The following is a 24,085-nucleotide window of genomic DNA, read 5'->3' on the forward strand; positions in this document are numbered from 1 at the left end:
TTTACCAGAACTTGTTGCTGCATCCTCACTCGAAATGGGGTGATGGTGGGTAGCAGTGGGCATAGAGCAAATGGTCTTTCCCACAAAAGCAGGAACAGGAATAGGACAGCAGTGATAGTCCTCCAGAGTCTGCAGGATGACAGGGAGATGGAACAGTGCGTTTGGAGAAGGTAAGGTCTGTGCACTCCCCTCTGTCAGGTTAGAGAGGGGTTCCTCCCAGCTCCCAGATCGTGACAGACCAGCCAATGCACCCAGCTTCTGTATGTGAATTCCTATCCCACCCTATTGAGGTCCCCACTTAAATCCTCTGCAGCAGACCTTGACTGCGATCTTGACCTCCAACGAGCCACAAAGGAAACAACTTTCACCCCTGACCTGGCTGTAGGCCACTTGAACCCACCTCGCGCTGATCCCATCTCTGAACTAGACTTGAAGGTACGTGCAATGCTAATATCTGAGCTGGTGGTTGCAAGCGTTGGATCAGGCAACTGGACCCTCATCCTCGGTATGGTGTTGTCACTGTCTCTCCTCCTCCTGGGGTTGGTGCGGCTGGGCAGGGGGCAGCTCTTGGGGGCATTTGACAACAGGATATTAGAAAGGGAAAGGTTGTTGAGAGGGAGGGTGGGTGGGATGGGAAGCAAGAGATTCATGATCACACCATCAGCAACTGGCATAACGTGGGTGAGCTGGGAGTCAAGAAGGGGCATAAAGCAGAAAGGTACCACGACCCTCAATGTTCTTAGTGACATTAAATGCAATGAGCTCTATCACAACCTGTGCCATGAAATGGAACACCATATCTCCCATCAGGCTTCAGAGATACAGATGCCTTTAGCCCCCACCAGTTATACTCTGTTCCATTTTATTATGTGCCACCTTATCCAGAAAGAGAGAGGAATGTCACTGATTCTGTAACTCTTTGTTTAGGTAATGTGCCTACCAAACCTGAATGTTTGGGGGCATGAGGTGGGTGTGAGGTTGGCAGCATTGGTAGCTGTGTGAGGTTCTATGACTGTTATTAATGAAACTTGTGTGCCAGGGAATGCTTGAGGGCGTGATGCATTGAATCCTCTGATGGTAAGTTAGTTAGGAGATGTCACACGAAGATACATTCACTGACATTGATCACCCACTTGAGGCCATTCTTGTGATTTCCTATAACACTACTGCTCGATTCTCAGGACCACATTCCAGAAGCAGACCTTAAGTTTATAAATTTATTTATTAGTGTCACAAGTAGGGTTACATTAACACTGCAATGAGGTTACTGTGGAAATTCCTGAATTGCCACAGTCCGGTGCCTGTTTGGGTACACTGAGGGAGAATTTAGCATGGCCAATGCATCTAACCAGCACGTCTTTCGGACTGTGGGAGGAAACCGGAGCACTTGGAAGAAACCCACGCAGACATGGGGAGAATGTGCAGACTCTGCACAGAGAGTGACCCAGGCCGGGAATCGAATTCGGGTCCCTGGTGCTATGAGGCAGCAGTGCTAACCACTGTGCCACCGTAGACCTTTCTGTTCCAGAGACTATATCCAGTGACAGAAGTAGAGGTCAGAGTGATTTCTGCTGGAAAGTGGGGCACAATCATGTGCTGTTCAGCTCATTAACTGTGCAGCAGCAAGGATTAGGTGAGACAGATTAGGTGTAGTAGGGAAAATGCTGGAATCCATTATTAAAGAGGAGATAGCAGGGCATCTGGATAGAAATGGTTCGATCAATCAGACGCAGCATGGATTCATGAGGGGAAAGTCGTGCTTGACGAACATGTTGGATTTTTATGAAGATGTGACGAGGGTGGTTGATGGAGGAGAACCGGTGGATGCGGTGTTTTTGGATTTCCAAAAGGCGTTTGATAAGGTGCCCCATAAAAGGCTGCTGAAGAAGATTAGGGCACACGGAGTTGGGGGTAGTGTGTTAAAGTGGATTGGGGACTGGCTATCCGACAGGAAGCAAAGAGTCGGAATAAATGGGTGTTTTTCTGGTTGGAGGAAGGTAACTAGTGGCGTGCCGCAGGGATCGGTACTCGGGCCGCAACTGTTTACCATTTATATAGATGATCTGGAGGAGGGGACGGAGTGTAGGGTAACGAAGTTTGCAGACGACACAAAGATAAGTGGAAAAGTGAATCGTGTGGAGGACGGAGAAGATCTGCAGAGAGATTTGGACAGGCTGAGTGAGTGGGCGAGGATATGGCAAATGGAGTATAACGTTGAGAAATGCGAGGTTATACACTTTGGAGGAAATAATAACAAATGGGATTACTATCTCAATGGAAACAAATTAAAACATGCTACCATGCAAAGGGACCTGGGGGTCCTTGTGCATGAGACGCAAAAGCCCAGTCTGCAGGTACAACAGGTGATCAAGAAGGCAAATGGGATGTTGGCCTATATTGCGAGGGGGATAGAATATAAAAGCAGGGATGTCTTGATGCACCTGTACAGGGCATTGGTGAGGCCGCAGCTGGAATACTGTGTGCAGTATTGGTCCCCTTATATGAGGTAGGATATATTGGCATTGGAGGGAGTGCAGAGAAGGTTCACCAGGTTGATACCGGAGATGAGGGGTTTGGATTATGAGGAGAGGCTGAAGAGATTGGGTTTGTACTCGTTGGAGTTTAGAAGGATGAGGGGGGATCTTATGGAGACTTATAAGATAATGCGGGGGCTGGATAGGGTGGAGGCGGAGAGATTCTTTCCACTTAGTAAGGAAGTTAAAACTAGAGGACACAGCCTCAAAATAAAGGGGGGTCGGTTTAAGACAGAGTTGAGGATGAACTTCTTCTCCCAGAGGGTGGTGAATCTCTGGAATTCTCTGCCCACTGAGGTGGTGGAGGCTACCTCGCTGAATATGTTTAAAGCGCGGATGGATGGATTCCTGAGCGGTAAGGGAATTAAGGGTTATGGGGATCAGGCGGGTAAGTGGTACTGATCCACGTCAGATCAGCCATGATCTTATTGAATGGCGGGGCAGGCTCGAGGGGCTAGATGGCCTACTCCTGCTCCTATTTCTTATGTTCTTATGTTCTTAGGAGACACTCACCCCTCCATCATGTCTGGGCGCCATATTTACACAGTACCCAGACAGCCTTTTAGTCACAGCGCCAGAACATTCAGATAGCAGGAAAAAAATAACAAGGAGAAAGCAGCAATCTCCAACCCCACAATACAACAGTCTCCCTGGAGACCCTCCTCCAGATGGTTGAGGAAGGCGGGACATTCTCTTTCCAGGACAGCAGGAGACCCTCTCCTCTGACCACCACAGCCTGGGGGGAAGCCACTAGATGATCAGTGCCCTTGGGGTCCAAAGGAGGACTGTCCTGCAGTGGAGGAAACACGTGGATGATCTCATCTGCTCTGCCAGGCTAAGTCAAACTTCTCCTCGCTCCATCAGCACCTTCACAGGGCTTGGGCAGCATTTTTGCTGTCCGTCCCCATGGTGGCGAGCTGCCACCTTGAACTGCTGCAGTACCTGTGATGTAGGTACACCCACAGTGCTGTTAGGGAGGGAGTTCCAGGATTGTGACGCAGAGACAGCGAAGAGAAAACATTGCAATTTCATCAGTATGGTGTGTGTCTTGGAGGAGGACTTGCAGGTGGGTTGTGGTCCCCTCTATCTGCTGCCCTTCTCCTTTTAGGTGGTATATTCACAAGTTGAGATGGTGCCATCGAAGGAGGCTTGGTGAGTTGCTGTGGCGCACCTTGTAGATGGGACACACTGCGTGCCACTGTGTCGGTGGTGGAGGGAGTGAATGTTTAATGTGACAGATAAGGTGCCAGTCAAGCGGCCTGCTTGGTGCTGGATGGTGTCAAGCGTCTTCATTGCTCTTGGAGTGGCAAGTGGAGAGTATAAAGTGTGACTTTAAGATGGTAGGCAGGGGTTGTGGAGTGCGGAGGTTAGTTATTCTCTGCAGAATTTCCAGCCTCTGACCTGATCATCCAATATGCTCAAATTCATCCCAACTGTCTTCATGTAAAACACAGAAACCCTACAGTGCAGAAAGAGGCCATTTGGCCCATCGAGTCTGCACCGACCACAATCCCACCCAGGTCCTACCCCCATATCCCTACACATTTACCCGCTAACCTACACATCTCAGGACACTAAGGGGCAATTTAGCATGGCCAATCAACTTAACCCGCACGTCTTTGGACTGTGTAGGAGGAAGATTGCCCACAACAGGAGGGAGAAAGAGAAGACAGAACCCCAGAACTGAGAAACCTTACACAATCTGAGCTGCAAGCTGCAGAGATGCAGGGGAGGAGACAGACCAGGTCTGCACTGATGGTGAGGGGTTGGTCTCTCCCAACAACACAGTGAAGAAGCATCCATTATACAGAGACACGACCAAACAAAATGGTGATTTACGTGTAATATTTGATCCAGCCTCGGCAGTCACTCTCTTTCCTCCACTCCTGCTGCCAGCAGGAAGGAGGGAGGCCAGTGTCCTCCAATTAAGAAAGCCTCAACATCCCAGGACACCTCGAAGGGGCAGCACGGTGGCACAGTGGTTAGCACTGCTGCCTCACAGCGCCAGGGACCGGGGTTCGAATCCCGGCTTGGGTCACTGTCTGTGTGGAGTTTGTACGTTCTCCCCGTGTCTCCGTGGGTTTCCTCCAGGTGCTCCGGTTTCCTCCCACAGTCCAAAAGACGTGCTGGTTAGGTGCATTGGCCGCGCTAAATTCTCCCCAGTGTACCCGAACAGGCGCCAGAGTGTGGTGACTAGGGGATTTTCACAATAACTTCATTGCAGTGTTAATGTAAGCCTACTTGTGATAAATAAATAAACTTTGACTTTAAGATGTTTCCTCACCTGTCGAGCCACCACTGTGTTCATCCATACCCTCCACCTGGGCAGACACACACACACACATCGGTCGGTCATTGATCCGGGGTAGGTTTGAGGTCATTCACTTCACAGACATGCATCCACAGAGGCAGTGTTAGCTGAGATCTCTGACACTCAGAGAGCTGCTGCTGAGCAGGCCCCTGCAAGGTCCAAGTCAGAGAATGAGCCTCTACAATCAGCTCAAGGACACAAGCTGGAGATTCAAGGAGACTCGGGGAACACCATGCAGAGTTGCTAGAGGCTGTCAATGGACTGGGATGACAGGTGGAGGAGCTGTCCACGTTCTCTCTGATTTCATGACTCTGGCATACAAGTGCATCAAAGTCTCCATAGGGAGGATAGCAGCCACCCTGGAGATCCGGGTCCAACAAACCATCGCTCTCGCCAGGGGTCTGTTTCAGCAGTGGCTAGGCATGAGCGAATGGGGAGCCTTGCCCTCCCTCCAGGTTCCCATCAGGAAATTAGGTAGGGACCCTCAGGCACCCAAAGGGAAGAGGATCGATCATAGGAACATAGAAACATAGAAACTAGAAGCAGGAGTAGGCCATTCGGCCCTTCGAGCCTGCTCCACCATTCATTTTGATCATGGCTGATCATCGAATTCAATATCCTGATTCCCTTCTTCCACCCCCCCCCCCCCCCCCCCCCCCATATCCCTTGATCCCTTTAGCCCCAAGAGCTATATCTAATTTCTTCTTGAAAACAGACAACACATTGGCCTCAACTACATTCTGTGGCAGTGAGTTCCACAGATTCACCACCCTCTGGGTGAAGAAATTCCTCCTCATCTCAGTTCTAAAAGGCTTACACTTATCCTCAAACTATGACCCTAGTTCCTTTGGGAACATTCTTTCTGAACCTACCCTGTCTAACCCGGTTTGAATATTATAAGTTTTTATGAGAACCCCTCTCAGTCTTCCAAATTCCAGTGAATATAATCCCAACCGACTTAGTCTCTCCTCAGATGACAGACCTGCCATCTCAGGAATCAGCTTGGTAAACCTTCGCTGTACTTCCTCTATAGCAAGGACATCCTTCCTCAGATAAGAACACCAATAATAATACACCAGTAAGGACACAAGGCAGCTAGAATACCACAGTTTACCCAATACAGAGAGAGGGGGCCAGAGACACAGGAGGGAGGGTGGGCAGGGGGAAACAGGGAGGGTGGGAGGTGGAGAAGTTTAGGGATGGAATTCCAGAGCTTAAGGGCCCCCAGGTCAGTTGGGGGCACGGTCGCCATTGGTGGGGCAATGGGAATCGAGGGATGTTTGAGAGACTGGAATTGGAAGATCACAGAAGTCTCAGAAGGTTGAAGGGAGTTACAGAAATGGGGAGCGCCTTCTTGTAAACTGCACCTCACCAGACACTGTGTGTGAAACACCACAGGATACTTAGTAGAATGAACGGAAAGAGGGAAATCTTGTTGAAAGGACTGTACTCATCAGCTAAGCACTCTGGGGCCATCCACCCAAGATACACCAAGGTTGTCCTACTGCTCCACCTCCCTCCTGCCAATGATCCCACTACCTCCAGTGGGTCAGGCCAAGGAGGGTATACCTGCCCCAGAGTAGGAAGCCCTTAGCAGGCCGGGGCCCTCCAGGCATCAGACCTCCAGAAATGTCAACCAAAGTCATCTGAGACAACAGGGCATAGCAGTCAGCAGGCTGCCACCACTTCAGCTGCAGATGTTGGGGCTGTACTCAGATGTCATGGTAGTGTGAGAAAAAGTTTTGAAGGGAGCTGGTTGGGCTGGGGTTGTTTTATGATTTGATTTGATTTATTATTGTCACATGTATTAACATACAGTGAAAAGTATTGTTTCTTGCACACTACACAGACAAAACATACTGTTCATAGAGAAGGAAAGGACAGAGTCCAGAATGTAGTGTTACTGTCATAGCTAGTGTGTGAAGAAAGATCAACTTAATGCAAGGTAAGTCCATTCAAAAGTCTGACAGCAGCAGGGAAGAAGCTGTTCTTGAGTCAGTTGGTACGTGACCTCAGACTTTTGTAGCTTTTTCCCGACGGAAGAAGGTGGAAGAGAGAATGTCCGGGGTGCATGGTGTTCTTAATTATGCTGGCTGCTTTGTCGAGGCAGCGGGAAGTGTAGACAGAGTCAATGGATGGGAGCTGATTTGTGCGATGGATTGGGCTACATTCACGACTTTTTGTAGTTCCTTGCGGTCTTGGGCAGAGCAGGAGCCATACCAAACTGTGATACAACCAGAAAGAATGCTTTCCATGGTGCATCTGTAAAAGTTGGTGAGAGTCGTAGCTGACATGCCAAATTTCCTTAGTCTTCTGAGAAAGTAGAGGCATTGGTAAGCTTTCTTAACTATAGTGTCGGCATGGGGGGACCAGGGCAGGTTGTTGGTGATCTGGACACTTAAAAACTTGAAGCTCTCGACCCTTTCTACTTCGTCCCCATTGATGTAGACAGGGGCATGTTCTCCTTTACGCTTCTTGAAGTCGATGACAATCCCCTTCATTTTGATGACACTGAGGGAGAGATTATTGTCACTGCATCAGTTCACCAGATTCTCTATCTCATTTTCCTTCGAGCAGAGAAGGCTGACGGGGGACCTGATCGAAGTGTTGAAGATTGTGAGCGACAGAGATAGGGTAGATTGGAAGGAACTTTTCCCCTTAGATGACAGGTCACTAACCAGGGGGCATAGACTTAAGACAAGGGACAGGAGACTTAGAGGGGATTTGACGAAAAACATTTTCACCCAGCGGGTGGTGGGAATCTGGAACTCACTGCCTGAACGAGACAGGAACCCTCACAACATTTAAGAAGTATTTAGTTGAATACTTGAAATGCCATAGCATACAAGGCTATAGACCAAATGCTGGAAAATGGGATTCGAATAGATAGGTGCTTGATGCCAGGCGCAGGCATGATGGGCCAAAGGGCCTCTTTCTGTGCTGTAAAACAATGACACACTGGTGGTGTGGGTGTACAAATATTGTATATTGTTTTGGCACTTATAAATAAATGTTCAACTTGCTGCGTGTTGCTTTAATGGTCATGTGCACTCCACCCTTTCCAGGTAAAGGATATCCTGGAGGAGCTAACATGGGTGTTCCTACTGTTCATACGTGCCAGTGTATGGGGACATCGCTCTTTGACAATGGTGAAGTAAACCATGTGTGAGAAGCCTCCCTCTCACACTAACCCACTTGCCTCTCCTGCCCTTGAGATCGTACAGAGAGACCCTGACCTTGGCATTATAGAAAGCCTAACCGCCTGAGTCCTTGTCAGACATGGCCATTCACCCGGGAGAATGTCTAAAAAATGGAGCTATCGCATTTCTAGCCCAACTCTTTATTTTACCTGAATTGAATTAGGGAAACGTAAGAGACGAAAATAATAATGGAAAATACTCAGCAGTTTTGGCAGCGTCAAAGTAGAGAGAAAAAGAGTTAACTTGAGATCTGTAACCTTTCACCAGAAATAAGGAGTGAAAATTTCCCATCCCGCCCACAGCGGGAATGGTAACGGGCAGGATAGAAAATTCAGCAGACCATTTAAAGATCCGATGATCTCAGGCCGGAATTTTGGCCTTGAGGCCGTGTGGCTGTACAATTCCGCCCAAGACTAATAAGCTATTGTTAAGGCTAAGGAATGCTTGCTTTGATCACATGGAAATATATGCACCAGTACTTTCTGATTGCAGCTTAACATTGAATGTCATCAGCTATTAGGAAGTGCATCCATTTAATCCAATTAAGGCTTCAATTTGCTACGTTGAATGGCTGATCTACAGTTAAATGATCCATCTTATCCTAGATATTCTCTTGGACTCTGCCTGCCTTCCATCTCACATACAACAAGCACTTCCACCATGCGTTTGGAAAGAAATGAATGTCTGGAAAAGTCTTTGCCTCAGTAATACAGAACTTCCTCACAATCATTGAATCCCTACAATACAGAAGAAGGCCGTTTGGCCCATCGAGTTTGTACCGATTCTCTGACGGAGCACCTTCAACAGGCCCACCCGTGCCCTATCCCCCTAACACATTTACCCCACTAATCCCCCTAACCTACACATCTTGGGACACTAAGCGGCAATTTAGCACAGCCAATCCACCTAACCCGCACATCTTTGGACTGTGGGAGAAAATCGGAGCACCCGGAGGAAACCCACGCAGACACGGGGAGAATGTGCAAACTCCACACAGGCAGTGACCCAAGCTGGGAATCGAACCCAGGTCCCTGGCACTGTGAAGCAGCAGTGCTAACCACTGTGCTACCATGCCGCCCAGTGGAATCAGGAGGAAAGCTTAGAGACAGGACTTCATGTTCTCACCCTGCACCAGGCAGATTTTGAGGCGGGGGGCTGGGTTTGGATAGCATGCAATTGGATGACGGGATTCCCTCTGGGTTCCTGCCTGCCCCAACCTGGTAATGATTTGATGTTACGGGAAGCCCACCCTTGTCCCTGTAAAGACTCTTAAGTGGCCACTAAACGGCCATTTCCCGCCCAGCCTCAATGTTTAGGCTGGTAGGCGCATGACAGCTCATGGGTGGTGGGGATGGGGAGTGGGGGAGGACCTCCATTAGAAGCCCCATTCTGATTGGAGCACCCTCCCCTTAAGGCCCAGTGAGCTCCAAACCTCCCTCTCCATCTTCGGCTTAACCCTGAGACCACAATTGCCCCCCACTTGTGAACAATCGTTCCCACTCCCCCCCACTTCCCCCCCCTCCCCCCCCCCCCCCCCCCCCAACCAATCGCCAAACAGCTTTTCCCTCCATGACCTGGGACCCCTGCCGATTATCTTGCTCTGCGGTTCCTGGGATGTAGTCTCTACAGTGCTTCTTCTGGTCACTGCAGTGCTGTGTCTGAACTGCTGACCAATCTAATTAGCCGACAGCTCTCCAAGATGGGGCTTGCTCCTTAGTGAGGGGCACTATATTTGGGCACCGTATTTGCCACAAGCCCAGTTCGGGTATTTACATTTAACAATTGTGTGGCATGTGCGCAGCCCAATGATGGTATAGACCCAGAGATTTTCTGGGTATTGGGTGTCCAACTCCAAATTGAAAATCAAGCCCCCCAAAGCTCTCCATTATTAAACCGTACACGAGTAACCCAATTTCACAATATTGCTTGCACAGTATTGTGATCAGATAAAGCCTGTTGAATTTTAGCTTTCACACAAAACCAAACTGAAATCCTCCCAAAACTCTAATAAACATCCTGAAATCCAGTGAAACAAAAATGTAATGATAACTTAACTCAAAAGAGAAAATGCTGGAAAATCTCAGCAGGTCTGGCAGCATCTGTAAGGAGAGAAAAGAGCTGAGGTTTCAAGTCCAGATGACACTTTGTCAAAAGGTCATCTGGACTGTTGAGATTTTCCAGCATTTTCTCTTTTGGTTTCAGATTCCAGCATCCGCAGTAATTTGCTTTTTATTTTAATAACTTCATTCAGTTGTTTTGGGTCAGTTGCCTTAGGATCAGATTTTTGTCAGTTGTTTTTTGGTATCGTGCAAGCTCTTTCATTGTTGCATGTTAACTTTTCCCTGTTTTCGAGGTTGGCGTCTGCGTCCCATCGCCTTGCGGGGAACATTCTGTTGGTTGACTAGCCTGTGTTAAAAGGACTTCTGCTGTCCCTTATTGACAGTCAGCTTTGAGGAAAGGTGAGCCCAATTAAGTGGATTGGAAAATGAAACCATTCAGCACAAGATGTGACATAAACTGTAAATTAGAGGGACCTCATTTGGGATTAGCCTATTGGGAAATTAAGTGATGTGGAAAAAAAAAAGCAGCGCAGTCTGGTAACCAGCTGTTCGATACTAATTAGTCCCGATCTTGTGAGGCTGAACCTTGCCCATGAGCAGGAGTAACGCTGAAGGCCTGGTTTTGTGGGAGGCAGAAGCTGAGACTGAACGCGGGCCTTGTATTAATATGCAAATGTAGTGAAACAGATCTCATGCCTAATTTGATGAATTTTAGTGAGAATCCACCCACGGCATTAGTTTCACCCTTTAAAACAGACTGTAGCAATGCCATAGTGAGTGGGGCCTGTCTTGATGTGGCAGTTACAGCTGGTGTGGCGTTTGGGTGCATTCTGGCATTGTTTTTGTTCAGGGACATTTTTTTGATTGGCTGGTGCCGACTTACTAGCAGTTTTGCTGCCCTATTATTGCATGCAGTGGCAGATAGCTGCTGCAAAGCAAATGGCACCCAGGAAAGCGTGTGGGAAACATATCGGTCTGAGCTGGGCATGTCACTAGGCAGGAGTGTTCTCTTCCTGTTGGGGAACACTTCAGCAGTCATGGGCATTCAGCCTCTGATCTTTGGGTAAGCGTTCTCCAAAGTGGCCTTCACAACACACGACAACGCAGAATCGCCGAGCAAAAACTGATAGCCAAGTTCTGCACACATGGGGCCGGCCTCAACCGGGATCTTGGGTTCATGTCACACTATCTGTAACCCTCACGACTTGCCTGGGCTTGCAAAATCTCATTAACTGTCCTGGCTTGAGACAATTTACACCTCTTTAACCTGTGCTTAACCCTCTCTCCACTCGCATTGTCAGCACCTGTAAAGACTTGATTACCTGTAAAGACTTGCATTCCAACCATTATCTTGTAAATTGAGTCTGTGTCTATGTATGCCCTGTTTGTGAACACAACTCTTCACTCACCTGAAGGAGCAACGCTCCCAAAGCTTGTGCTACCAAATAAACCTGTTGGACTTTAACCTGCTGTTGTGAGACTTCTTACTGTGCTTACCCCAGTCCAACCGCTGGCATCTCCACATCATGTCAGAGGAAGCACATCCAAATCAGTGGTCAAGCTATGGCATCTTCTACACTTCAGTAACACCCTAGTTGGGGTCTATGGTAGCTTTTAAGGGGGTGGGGGCCATGTGATCGGGCCGGACCCAATGGAGTGGCAGCGCGGGAAGCCAATTGGGTGCAAGGGTGTGCATCCTGGATCGGGGAGAATCCTCAGTTGGATTCAGGGAGGAGTGGAGAGTGGTCGTGTGTTCAGTTCTGTCCAATCTCGTTTATATATATCTATTTACCGTTGGTAATTAACCCTTCATAACTTTAAGCCACAACAGGTCACCTTTGAAGATATTGCAGGATGGGGCTGGGAGACTCAAGCGGAAGCCGTGTTGCCGGCTTTCCGCTGGTCCCACGACCTCCAAGCATCTCCAGCCGCGGGATTTCCAGCGCCGTCAGCTCCGCGCCAGAAATCAGAGCAGAGCTGATTAAAATATTTAAATTAGAATTTAAATCTGGTTAGCAGGCTCAGGACTGAAGTTTCCAGGCCCGCTAGCCTCTCCCCTCCCCACCTCTCCCCCACACACCCCCCTCACACCCCACCCGCCAGCAGTGTTTCACTCCAGCGGGGCTTACTATGGCTCCCCACCAATGGGGAACTGGCGACCCGGGTCCGCTGGAGGGAAGGGAGGCCATGGAGGTCCCTCTGAGGATCAGAGGTAAGGGACGTGCCCCCTGGGGATTGCCAGCTTGGCAGTGCCAGCCTGGCCGCCTGATACAGCCCAAGGGGCAAAGTGGCAATGCCCAGGTAGCACCTTGGCACTGCCCACTGGGCATCGGGCAGTGCCAAGGGTGCAGGGCCAGAAGGGGTGGGACCTAATGTGGGCAGGGCCCTTGGGGGGGGGGGGAGAGCAATCGGTGGGGGTGGGGAGGGTCCCACTGCCACTCTGCAATTGGGCTTGGTGACAGAGGGAGGGAGGCCAGCGATCGGGGCTGGACATTGGGGTGGGGAGAGTTGTATTGTTGCGGGGGGTGGGGGCGGCACTGTGGGGGGAGGGGGGGAGGGGCTACCTTTGGTGTTGGGGAGATTGGGAGATCGGGACTGGCCGGGGTGGGGGGTTGGGGGGGAGAGGGGGGAGCGGGGAGGCGGGCAGAGATCAAGGCAGGCCGAGGGGAGTTGATGCTGGCCCAGACATGTCTGGGAGGCCAGCGATCGGGTGGTGAGGGGGGGTTCAGGGTCGCACGGTCAGCAATGGGGGGTCATGGGGCTGGGCAACAATCGAGCTGGCCAGCGGTTGGGAGGCTGGCAGTGCAGGCTACTGTGCATGCGCTGATCTGTGCTCTGACAGTTATGCTGCCAGCCTCTCCAGCGGGTATAGGCCCTGCCCACAGCTTTTTAATAAGATTCAGGCTAGTGCTCTCCCCAGTGCACAGAGTGTTCGAGATTCATTTTTTTAAATCCTGCTGAAAAAAACAACATGATTTACTCCAGTCTTTAAGAGAATTCGGTACTTCGCCTTTTTTGGGAGAATTCTACCCACGGTTTCAATAGATAGTAGTCAACTGACAGGACGTAACTACTGGTGTCCCACAAGGATCCCTGAACAGCACTGCCACTGTACCGACATCACACAGCTTGAGGCAGTTCAAGAAGGCAGCACACCACAGCCTTCTTAAGGGCAGTTAGGGATGGCCTAGCCAGTGACACTCACATCCTCAGAATGAATAAAAAATCCAGCTTGGAGGAAAGTCAGTTCAGACCAGTTCAAGAACAGTCCACAGTTGAATGGACCTGGACTAATCAGAACCCATTTTGAACAGGCCCTAGCTGGATTCCACTGGAGTCAACCTCGTAACTGGTAATTCTACTGGAATCGCCGAATTGTTACGATGCTGAAGGAGACTATTCAGCCAATTGTGTCTACTCTAAACAAGTGTCGTGACTTAGTGCCATTCCCCTGCCTTTTCCCTGGAGCCCTGCACTTTGGACAATTATTAGAATAGAAACAATGTCCTCTTGAATGTCTCGAATGAACGTGCCTCCACCACACCTCAGGCAGTGCATTTCAGCTCTGAACCGCTCGCTGTGTGAAAAAAGTTTATTTCTCATATCAACATTTGCTTCTTTTGCAAATCATCAAAAATCTGTGCCGTCTAATTCTGGATCCATTTACGAGCGGGAACAGGTTCTCCCTATCCACTCTGTCCCGCATGATTGTGAACAAGCCTTCAAAGCCTTCTTCTCTCCAAAGAGAACAGTCCCAACCTCTCCAATCTATCCTCATAACTGAAGTTTCTCATCCCTGGAACCATTCTTGCAAACAAACCTCTTCCGTACTCTCTCCAATGCGTTCACATCTACCCTGTAGCATGGCTCCCAGAACTGTACAGAATACTCCAGCTGAGGTCTAACCAGTGTTTTGTATAAGTTCACCATGAGCCCCTCGCTCTTGTACTCTCAGTCCCTACTAATAAAGCCGAGAGTACTATATGCTTTATTAACTGCTCTCCCCAGCTGTCCTACCAATCAGATATCCAGTTGGGTTTCCTCAGTTGCTGAGTTGACATCAGTACTCAGCTCAGCTCGAACCAGCTCACCCCTTCTCACCTTTACCAAAACCAGGGCACTAGTGAAACCTTGAAACCTCTCTTGCTCATTTCACCAGCCCCCTCCGCCACCCACCCCTCCAACCCCGTCCCTCTCATCCAGCTCACTATCTCTCCCTCACCTCCCACACTATCTCTCTCTCTCACTCAGTCTCTCCTATCTGACCCTGCACTCCCGAACCTTTCATTTATATTGTTACTTCTACTGATTGGACACGTTCTCTTAGAGGAAATAAATTTGAGGAACATGTTTATTGTGTCATTTAAAAAAAAACTTTTTTGTGCAGAAGCAAAATTGCCAGAATTACGTGAGTGACAATTTCAATGGAGACTTCCATTATTGAAATGTATGCCTGATCTCAGCTGGCTCTTGAGAATAAACATGGTATATATGTGAATGAATACATTAGTAAGATTTCACATCACAAAAACAAGAGAAACATTATTTCACAATCTCCCACCACAGATTTTGTTATTTTTGACATTTTATTATTCATTAGAATTGGTTTTAACTTTGCACCCCACAGACGTTTTGCAAATTGCTTTGGGCTCTGGAGCTGGCCAACTAGATTCAGGAACTTTGTTTCTCCCCACAGCCCATCCACCAAGATTGAAGCAACTCCCCCCGAATGCAGCAACTTCCCCCTCCCCCCGAATGCAGCAACCCCCCCTCCCACCCTCCCAAATACAGCAACTCCCCCTGAATACAGCAACCCCCCTCCCCCAAATGCAGCAATTCGCCCCTCCACCCTCCCAATTACAGCAACTCCCCCTCCCAAACCCCAAATACAGCAACTCCCCCTCCCCCGAATGCAGCAACTTCCCCTCCCCCGAATGCAGCAACTCCCCCTCCCCCGAATGCAGCAACTCCCCCTCCCCCGAATGCAGCAACTCCCCCTTCCCCGAATGCAGCAACTCCCCCTCCCCCGAATGCAGCAACTCCCCCTCCCCCGAATGCAGCAACTCCCCCCCCTGAATGCAGCAACCCCCCCTCCCCCGAATGCAGCAACTCCCCCTCCCCCGAATGCAGCAACTCCCCCTTCCCCCCGAATGCAGCAACTCCCCCTCCCCCGAATGCAGCAACTCCCCCTCCCCCCGAATGCAGCAACTCCCCCTCCCCCGAATGCAGCAACTCCCCCTCCCCCGAATGCAGCAAATCCCCCTCCCCCGAATGCAGCAAATCCCCCTCCCACCGAATGCAGCAACTCCCCCTTCCCCCCAAATGCAGCAACTCCCCCTTCCCCCCGAAGCAGCAACTCCCCCTCCCCCGAATGCAGCAACTCCCCCTCCCCCGAATGCAGCAACTCCCCCTTCCCCGAATGCAGCAACTCCCCCTCCCCCGAATGCAGCAACTCCCCCCTCCCCCGAATGCAGCAACTCCCCCTCCCCCGAATGCAGCAACTCCCCCCTCCCCCGAATGCAGCAACTCCCCCTCCCCCGAATGCAGCAACTCCCCCTCCCCCGAATGCAGCAACTCCCCCTCCCCCGAATGCAGCAACTCCCCCTTCCCCGAATGCAGCAACTCCCCCTTCCCCGAATGCAGCAACTCCCCCTCCCCCGAATGCAGCAACTCCCCCTCCCCCGAATACAGCAACTCCCCCTCCCCCGAATACAGCAACTCCCCCTCCCCCGAATACAGCAACTCCCCCTCCCCCGAATACAGCAACTCCCCCTCCCCCGAATACAGCAACTCCCCCCCCCCCGAATACAGCAACTCCCCCTCCCCCGAATACAGCAACTCCCCCCTCCCGAATACAGCAACTCCCCCCCCCGAATACAGCAACTCCTCCTCCCACCCTCCCAAATACAGCAACTCCCCTTCCCAAACCCCAAATACAGCAACTCCCCCTCCCCCTGAATACAGCAACTCTCCCCTCCCACCCTCCCAAATACAGTAACTCCCCCTCCTCCAAATCCTGACTTAGAAATATATTGCCATTCCTTCACTGTCGCTGGGTCAAAATCCTGGAACTCCATCGCTAACAGCACTGTAGATGTACCTCAAGAAGGCAGCTTAGCAACAACTCTCCCCCGCCCCCCCTTCACCCCTCAAATGAAGCAACTCCCCCCCCCACCCCCCATCCCCATCCCCATCCCCATCCAGTGATATGTCTATACATTGTATGTTGGGTTTGGGGTGTGGACTGCCCCTTTAAGAGTAAGGGTCAGATGATCCCTGGGCAATTAGCTCCTCTCAGTGTGGGACCCTGTTGGGTAGTTTTAGACCTGACTGTGAATCAGTGCACACCTTAAATAAAGAGCTCCCAGTGTTCAAGCTAACCTCATGATTCTTCATGCATTCTTAGTCCACAGAGGCATACATAATAGCCCCGCCCTAGATGCCCTTGAGAAGTTGTTGCTAAGCTGCCTTCTTGAGGTACATCTACAGTGCTGTTAGAGATGGAGTTCCAGGATTTTGACCCAGCAACAGTGAAGGAATGGCAATATATTTCCAAGTCAGGATTTGGAGGGGAGCTTACAAGCAGTGGTGTTCACATGTTTCTGCTGCCGTTATTCTTCGAGATGGTAATGGTCATGGGTTTGGAAAGTGTTGCCTAAGGAAGCTTGCTAAGTCCTGCATTGCACCTTGTAGATGGTGCACACTACTACCACTGTGCGTTGGTGATGGAGGGAGTGAATGTTTGGGGAAGCGGTACCAATCAAACGGGCTGCTTTGTCCTGGATGGTGTCAAGCTGCTGGAATGTTGTTGGAGCTGCACTCACCCAGGCAAGTGGGGAGTATTGCATTACACACCTGACTTGTGCCTTGCGGACAGGCTTTGGGAGTCAGGATGTGAATTACTCACTATAGGATTCCTAGCCTCTGACCTGCTGCAGTGTTTATATGGCGAGGCCAGTTAAGTTTCTGGTCAATGGTAACCCCAAGGATGTTGATAGTGGGTGAATTCAGTGATAGTAATGCCATTGAACGTCAAGGGAGGTTAAATTCTCTCTTGTTTGAGATGGCCATTTCGAGGATCTTGTGGCATGAGCGTTACTCGCCATATAAAGACTGACAAATCCCCAGGGCCTGATGGAATCTATCCAAGGCTGCTCAGGGAGACGAGAGGTGAAATAGTTGGGCCTCTGACGCAAATCTTTGTCTCGTCACTGGACACAGGTGAGGTCCCAGAGGATTGGAGGATAGCCAATGTGGTCCCGTTATTTAAGAAGGGTAGGAAGGATAACCCGGGTAATTATAGGCCGGTGAGCTTGACGTCCGTGGTGGGGAAGTTGTTGGAGAAGATTCTTAAAGATAGGATGTATGCGCATTTAGAAAGGAATAAACTCATTAACGATAGTCAACATGGTTTTGTGAGAGGGAGGTCATGCCTCACGAACCTGGTGGTGTTTTTTGAAGAAGTGACCAAAATGGTTGACGAAGGAAGGGCCGTGGATGTTGTCTATATGGACTTTAGTAAAGCATTTGACAAAGTCCCTCATGGTAGGCTAGTGAAAAAGGTTGGATCCCATGGGATAAAGGGGGAGGTGGCTAGATGGGTGGAGAACTGGCTTGGTCATAGAAGACAGAGGGTGGTAGTGGAAGGGTCTTTTTCCGGCTGGAGGCCTGTGACTAGTGGTGTACCGCAGGGCTCTGTATTGGGACCTCTGCTGTTTGTGATTTATATAAATGATCTGGAAGAAGGAGTAACTGGGGTGATCAGTAAGTTTGCGGACGACACAAAACTGGCAGGACTTGCAGATAGTGAGGAACATTGTCAGAGGCTACAGAAGGATATAGATAGGCTGGAAATTTGGGCAAGGAAATGGCAGATGGAGTTCAATCCTGATAAATGCGAAGTGATGCATTTTGGTGGGAATAATGTAGGGAGGAGCTACACGATAAATGGAAGAACCATAAAGGGTGTAGAGACGCAGAGGGACCTGGGTGTGCAAGTCCACAGATCTTTGAAGGTGACGTCACAGGTGGAGAAGGTGGTGAAGAAGGCATATGGCATGCTTGCCTTTATAGGATGGGGCATAGAGTATAAGAGTTGGGGTCTGATGTTGCAGATGTATAGAACGTTGGTTCGGCCGCATTTGGAATACTGCGTCCAGTTCTGGTCGCCACACTACCAGAAGGACGTGGAGGCTTTGGAGAGAGTACAGAGGAGGTTTACCAGGATGTTGCCTGGTATGGAGGGGCTTGGTTATGAGGAGAGATTGGGGAAACTGGGGTTGTTCTCCTTGGAAAGACGGAGGATGAGGGGAGACTTAATAGAGGTGTATAAAATTATGAAAGACATAGATAGGGTGAACGGTGGGAAGCTTTTCCCCGGGTTGGTGGTGACGTTCACGAGGGGTCATAGGTTCAAGGTGAAGGGGGGGAGGTTTAACACAGATATCAGAAGGACATATTTCACACAGAGGGTCGTGGGGGCCTGGAATGTGTTGCCGGGCAAGGTGGTGGAGGCGGACACACTGGGAACGTTTAAGACTTATCTAGACAGCTATATGAACGGAGTGGGAATGGAGGGATACAAAAGAGTGGTCTAGTTTGGACCAGGGAGCGGCGCGGGCTAATTGTTCCTTGTTTCTCGTTTCAAGGCTTCATTCTACGATCATCTTGCTGGTGCCAGTACAGAGTGAGACTGCGGATAGTTGGGAACCTGTCTCGGGGGCAGGGAATTCATATGGTGTTCGTGGAAGTGGAAATGACTAGGGTTGGGAAGCATTTTCCGATCGGGGCCATTGTGATCTCCTGGACTCGTTTCGATCGCCTCAGGGGGTCGGAGAGGAATTTCCCAGATTTTTTTTTCCCCATATTGGCCCTGGGGTTTTTCACTCTGGGTTTTCGCCTCTCCCTGGAGATCACATGGTCTGGAATGGGGGGGTGGGGGTAAGTTAATAGGTTGTAATGAACAAAGCATCGTAGCTGTGAGGGACAGCTCGGTGGATAGGATATTGGTATGTAGATAGGCTGGAAAATTGGGCGGGGATCCTGGATTCAGGATTCAATCCTGGACCGGGGAGCGGCGCGGGCTTGGAGGGCCGAAGGGCCTGTTCCTGTGCTGTATTGTTCTTTGTTCTTTGTTCTTTATATATTGTCTTGCTGCAAATGAACAGGGGCTGCAGTTGCATTTAGAATTGTGTCCATTACTACATATTCATGCTTTTGAACCAAGTGCCATTATCCAACACAGCCGTGAAGTTCACCTCCGCAATTTTATTTTGCCAACATATTTGGAAATATCCTTGAAATCTGCTGCCGCAACCTTGTCAGAAGGGTAACGTCAGCTTGTTTCCACAGGGTTTCCCATTCATTTCCGACCAAGTTCCAGCAGCAGAGCGGGAGAAGATCTATGGAAATCCCAGAACAGCTTCAGTAATTATTTTACTTTAAAAATATGTTGAACTGAAGGAAATCTCTTAAAAAGCAAAAGTCCAGTCAATCTATTTGTGAGAGTGTATTTTGATACAATACGTTATCTGACAATTTTTTTACATGTTCTGCTTTCCATCTTTCATTTCAAATAAGCGCACAATCACCAGATAGTTGAAAAGGAAAAGATGGATCACAGAGAGAGAGATGTCTGTGAATTAATTTAATAAATATCTTCAAGGAAAATGACAGTACTTGGTGCATTTTCACCGTGAAGCAATTTGTGCAAAGATGACAAATAGACAGTGAGCTGGAGAGAAAATGCAGGGAACATCTCCCATTTGCGAAAGTATAGTTATACCTTCATTTTGTCAGAGGAGCTGATTTATTACTAAGTACCATCAATTGTTGCAAAGAGCCCTGCCAGATCTACCAATCACTCACTCAATTACACTCATTGAGAGTCCACCATCTTCCTGTGAGAATGCCATCATCACTTTACTTGCACTGGGCCTCACTGATCAGAACACGACTAATAAACTTAATGGTCCTGAAAGTCCTCTCTTTGGGGAATGTGCAAGTTAGCAATTATGGAAAGGATACTTAGGTCACGTTGGGGTGGGAATAGAGGCAGGCGGGTGCTAGAGTTACTGTTGCCAGCCAACTTGCCAGTTTCCTGTCTCTGTTTCTGCCCAGTAAGAAGTCTCACAACACCAGGTTAAAGTCCAACAGGTTTATTTGGTAGCAAATACCATAAGCTTTCGGAGCGCTGCTCCTTCGTCAGATGGAGTGGAAATGTGCTCTCAAACAGTGCAAACAGACACAAAATCAAGTTACAGAATACTGATTAGAATGCGAATCCTACAGCCAGCCAGGTCTTAAAGGTACAGACAATGTGGGTGGAGGGAACATTAAACACAGGTTAAAGAGATGTGTATTGTCTCCAGACAGAACAGCTAGTGAGATTCTGCAAGCCCAGGAGGCAAGCTGTGGGGGTTACTGATAATGTGACATAAATCCAACATCCCGGTTTAGGCCGTCCTCATGTGTGCGGAACTTGGCTATCAGTTTCTGCTCAGCGGCTCTGCGCTGTCGTGTGTCGTGAAGGCCGCCTTGGAGAACGCTTACCTGAAGATCCAAGGCTGAATGCCCGTGACTGCTGAAGTGCTCCCCCACAGGAAGAGAACAGTCTTGCCTGGTGATTGTCGAGCGGTGTTCATTCATCCGTTGTCGTAGCGTCTGCATGGTTTCCCCAATATACCATGTCTCGGGACATCCTTTCCTGCAGCGTATCAGGTAGACAATGTTGGCCGAGTTGCAAGAGTAGGTACCGTGTACCTGGTAGATGGTGTTCTCACGTGAGATGATGGCATCCGTGTCGATGATCCGGCACGTCTTGCAGAGGCTGCTGTGGCAGGGTTGTGTGGTGTCGTGGTCACTGTTCTCCTGAAGGCTGCGTAGTTTGCTGCGGACAATGGTCTGTTTGAGGTTGCGTGGTTGTTTGAAGGCAAGAAGTGGGGGTGTGGGGATGGCCTTGGCGAGATGTTCGTCTTCATCAATGACATGTTGAAGGCTCCGGAGGAGATGCCGTAGCTTCTCTGCTCCCGGGAAGTACTGGACGACGAAGACGAAGTACTGTCCACCGTGTCCCGTGTTTGTCTTCTGAGGAGGTCGGTGCGGTTTTTCGCTGTGGCGCGTCAGAACTGTTGATCGATGAGTCGAGCGCCATATCCTGTTCTTATGAGGGCATCTTTCAGCGTCTGGAGGTGTCTGTTGCGATCCTCCTCATCCGAGCAGATCCTGTGTATTCAGAGGGCTTGTCCGTAGGGGATGGCTTCTTTAATGTGTTTAGGATGGAAGCTGGAGAAGTGGAGCATCATGAAGTTATCCGTGGGCTTGCGGTACAGTGAGGTGCTGAGGTGACCGTCCTTAATGGAGATGCGTGTGTCCAAGAATGCAACCAATTCCGGAGAGTAGTCCATGGTGAGTCTGATGGTGGGATGGAACTTGTTGATGTCATCATATAGTTGTTTCAGTGATTGCTCACCATGACTCCAAAGGAAGAAAATATAATCGATGTATCTAGTGTATAGCATCGGTTGAAGGTCCTGTGCGGTGAAGAAGTCTTGTTCGAACCTGTGCGTGAAGATGTTGGCATATTGAGGTGCGAATTTTGTCCCCATGGCTGTTCCGTGTGTCTGGATGAAGAACTGGTTGCTGAAGGTGAAGACATTGTGGTCCAGGATGAAGTGGGTGAGTTGTAAAATTGCATCTGGAAACTGGCAGTTGACGGCATTGAGTACTGAGGCCGTTGCAGCAATGCCATAATCGTGGGGGATACTGGTGTAGAGTGCCGAGACATCCATTGTGACGAGGAGTGCTCCTGGTTCAACTGCTCCATGTGTGCTGAGTTTCTGTAGGAAGTCTGTAGTCTTGCGACAAAAGTTGGGGGTTCTTTGTACAATGGGTTTCAAGATGCCCTCGACATAGCCGGACAGGTTCTCGCACAGGGTTCCATTGCCTGAAACGATGGGACGGCCGGGTGTGTTTGCCTTGTGTATCTTTGGGAGGCAGTAGAGATCTCCAACGTGTGGAGTACGTGGGATGAGAGCACGGAGGGTGTTTTGAAGGTCCGGATCAAAGGTTTTGATCAGAGTGTTGAGTTGACGGCATTGCTGCAACAGCCTCAGTACTCAATGCCGTCAACTGCCAGTTTCCAGATGCAATTTTACAACTCATCCGCTTCATCCTGGACCACAATGTCTTCACCTTCAACAACCAGTTCTTCATCCAGACACACGGAACAGCCATGGGGATCAAATTCGCACCTCAATATGCCAACATCTTCATGCACAGGTTCGAACAAGACTTCTTCACCGCACAGGACCTTCAACCGATGCTATACACTAGATACATCGATGATATTTTCTTCCTTTGGAGTCATGGTGAGCAATCACTGAAACAAAGAACAAAGAACAATACAGCACAGGAACAGGCCCTTCGGCCCTCCAAGCCCGTGCCGCTCCCTGGTCCAAACTAGACCATTCTTTTGTATTCCTCCATTCCCACTCTGTTCATATGGCTGTCTAGATAAGTCTTAAACGTTCCCAGTGTGGCCGCCTCCACCACCTTGCCCGGCAGCGCATTCCAGGCCCCCACCACCCTCTGTGTAAAATATGTCCTTCTGATATCTGTGTTAAACCTCCCCCCCTTCACCTTGAACCTATGACCCCTCGTGAACGTCACCACCAACCTGGGGAAAAGCTTCCCACCGTTCACCCTATCTATGCCTTTCATAATTTTATACACCTCTATTAAGTCTCCCCTCATCCTCCGTCTTTCCAGGGAGAACAACCCCAGTTTACCCAATCTCTCCTCATATCTAAGCCCCTCCATACCAGGCAACATCCTGGTAAACCTCCTCTGTACTCTCTCCAAAGCCTCCACGTCCTTCTGGTAGTGTGGCGATCAGAACTGGACGCAGTATTCCAAATGCGGCCGAACCAACGTTCTATACATCTGCAACATCAGACCCCAACTTTTATACTCTATGCCCCGTCCTATAAAGGCAAGCATGCCATATGCCTTCCTCACCACCTTCTCCACCTGTGACGTCACCTTCAAGGATCTGTGGACTTGCACACCCAGGTCCCTCTGAGTATCTACACCCTTTATGGTTCTGCCATTTATCGTATAGCTCCTCCCTACATTATTTCTACCAAAATGCATCACTTCGCATTTATCAGGATTTATCAGGATTGAAGTCCATCTATATGATGACATCAACAAGTTCCATCCCACCATCAGACTCACCATGGACTACGCTCTGGAATCGGTTGCATTCTTGGACACACGCATCTCCATTAAGGAAGGTCACCTCAGCACCTCACTGGACCGCAAGCCCACGGATAACCTCATGATGCTCCACTTCTCCAGCTTCCACCCTAAACACGTTAAAGAAGCCATCCCCTACGGACAAGCCCTCCGAATACACAGGATCTGCTCGGATGAGGAGGATCGCAACAGACACCTCCAGACGCTGAAAGATGCCCTCATAAGAACAGGATATGGCGCTCGACTCATCGATCAACAGTTCTGACGCGCCACAGCGAAAAACCGCACCGACCTCCTCAGAAGACAAACACGGGACACGGTGGACAGAGTACCCTTCATCGTCCAGTACTTCCCCGGAGCGGAGAAGCTACGGCATCTCCTCCGGAGCCTTCAACATGTCATTGATGAAGACGAACATCTCGCCAAGGCCATCCCCACATCCCCACTTCTTGCCTTCAAACAACCACGCAACCTCAAACAGACCATTGTCCGCAGCAAACTACGCAGCCTTCAGGAGAACAGTGACCACGACACCACACAACCCTGCCACAGCAACCTCTGCAAGACGTGCCGGATCATCGACACGGATGCCATCATCTCACATGAGAACACCATCTACCAGGTACACGGTACCTACTCTTGCAACTCGGCCAACATTGTCTACCTGATACGCTGCAGGAAAGGATGTCCCGAGACATGGTACATTGAGGAAACCATGCAGAT

The sequence above is a fragment of the Mustelus asterias genome, chromosome 18 (genome assembly GCF_964213995.1).
Source record: "Mustelus asterias chromosome 18, sMusAst1.hap1.1, whole genome shotgun sequence".
Taxonomy (NCBI): Eukaryota; Metazoa; Chordata; class Chondrichthyes; order Carcharhiniformes; family Triakidae; genus Mustelus; species Mustelus asterias.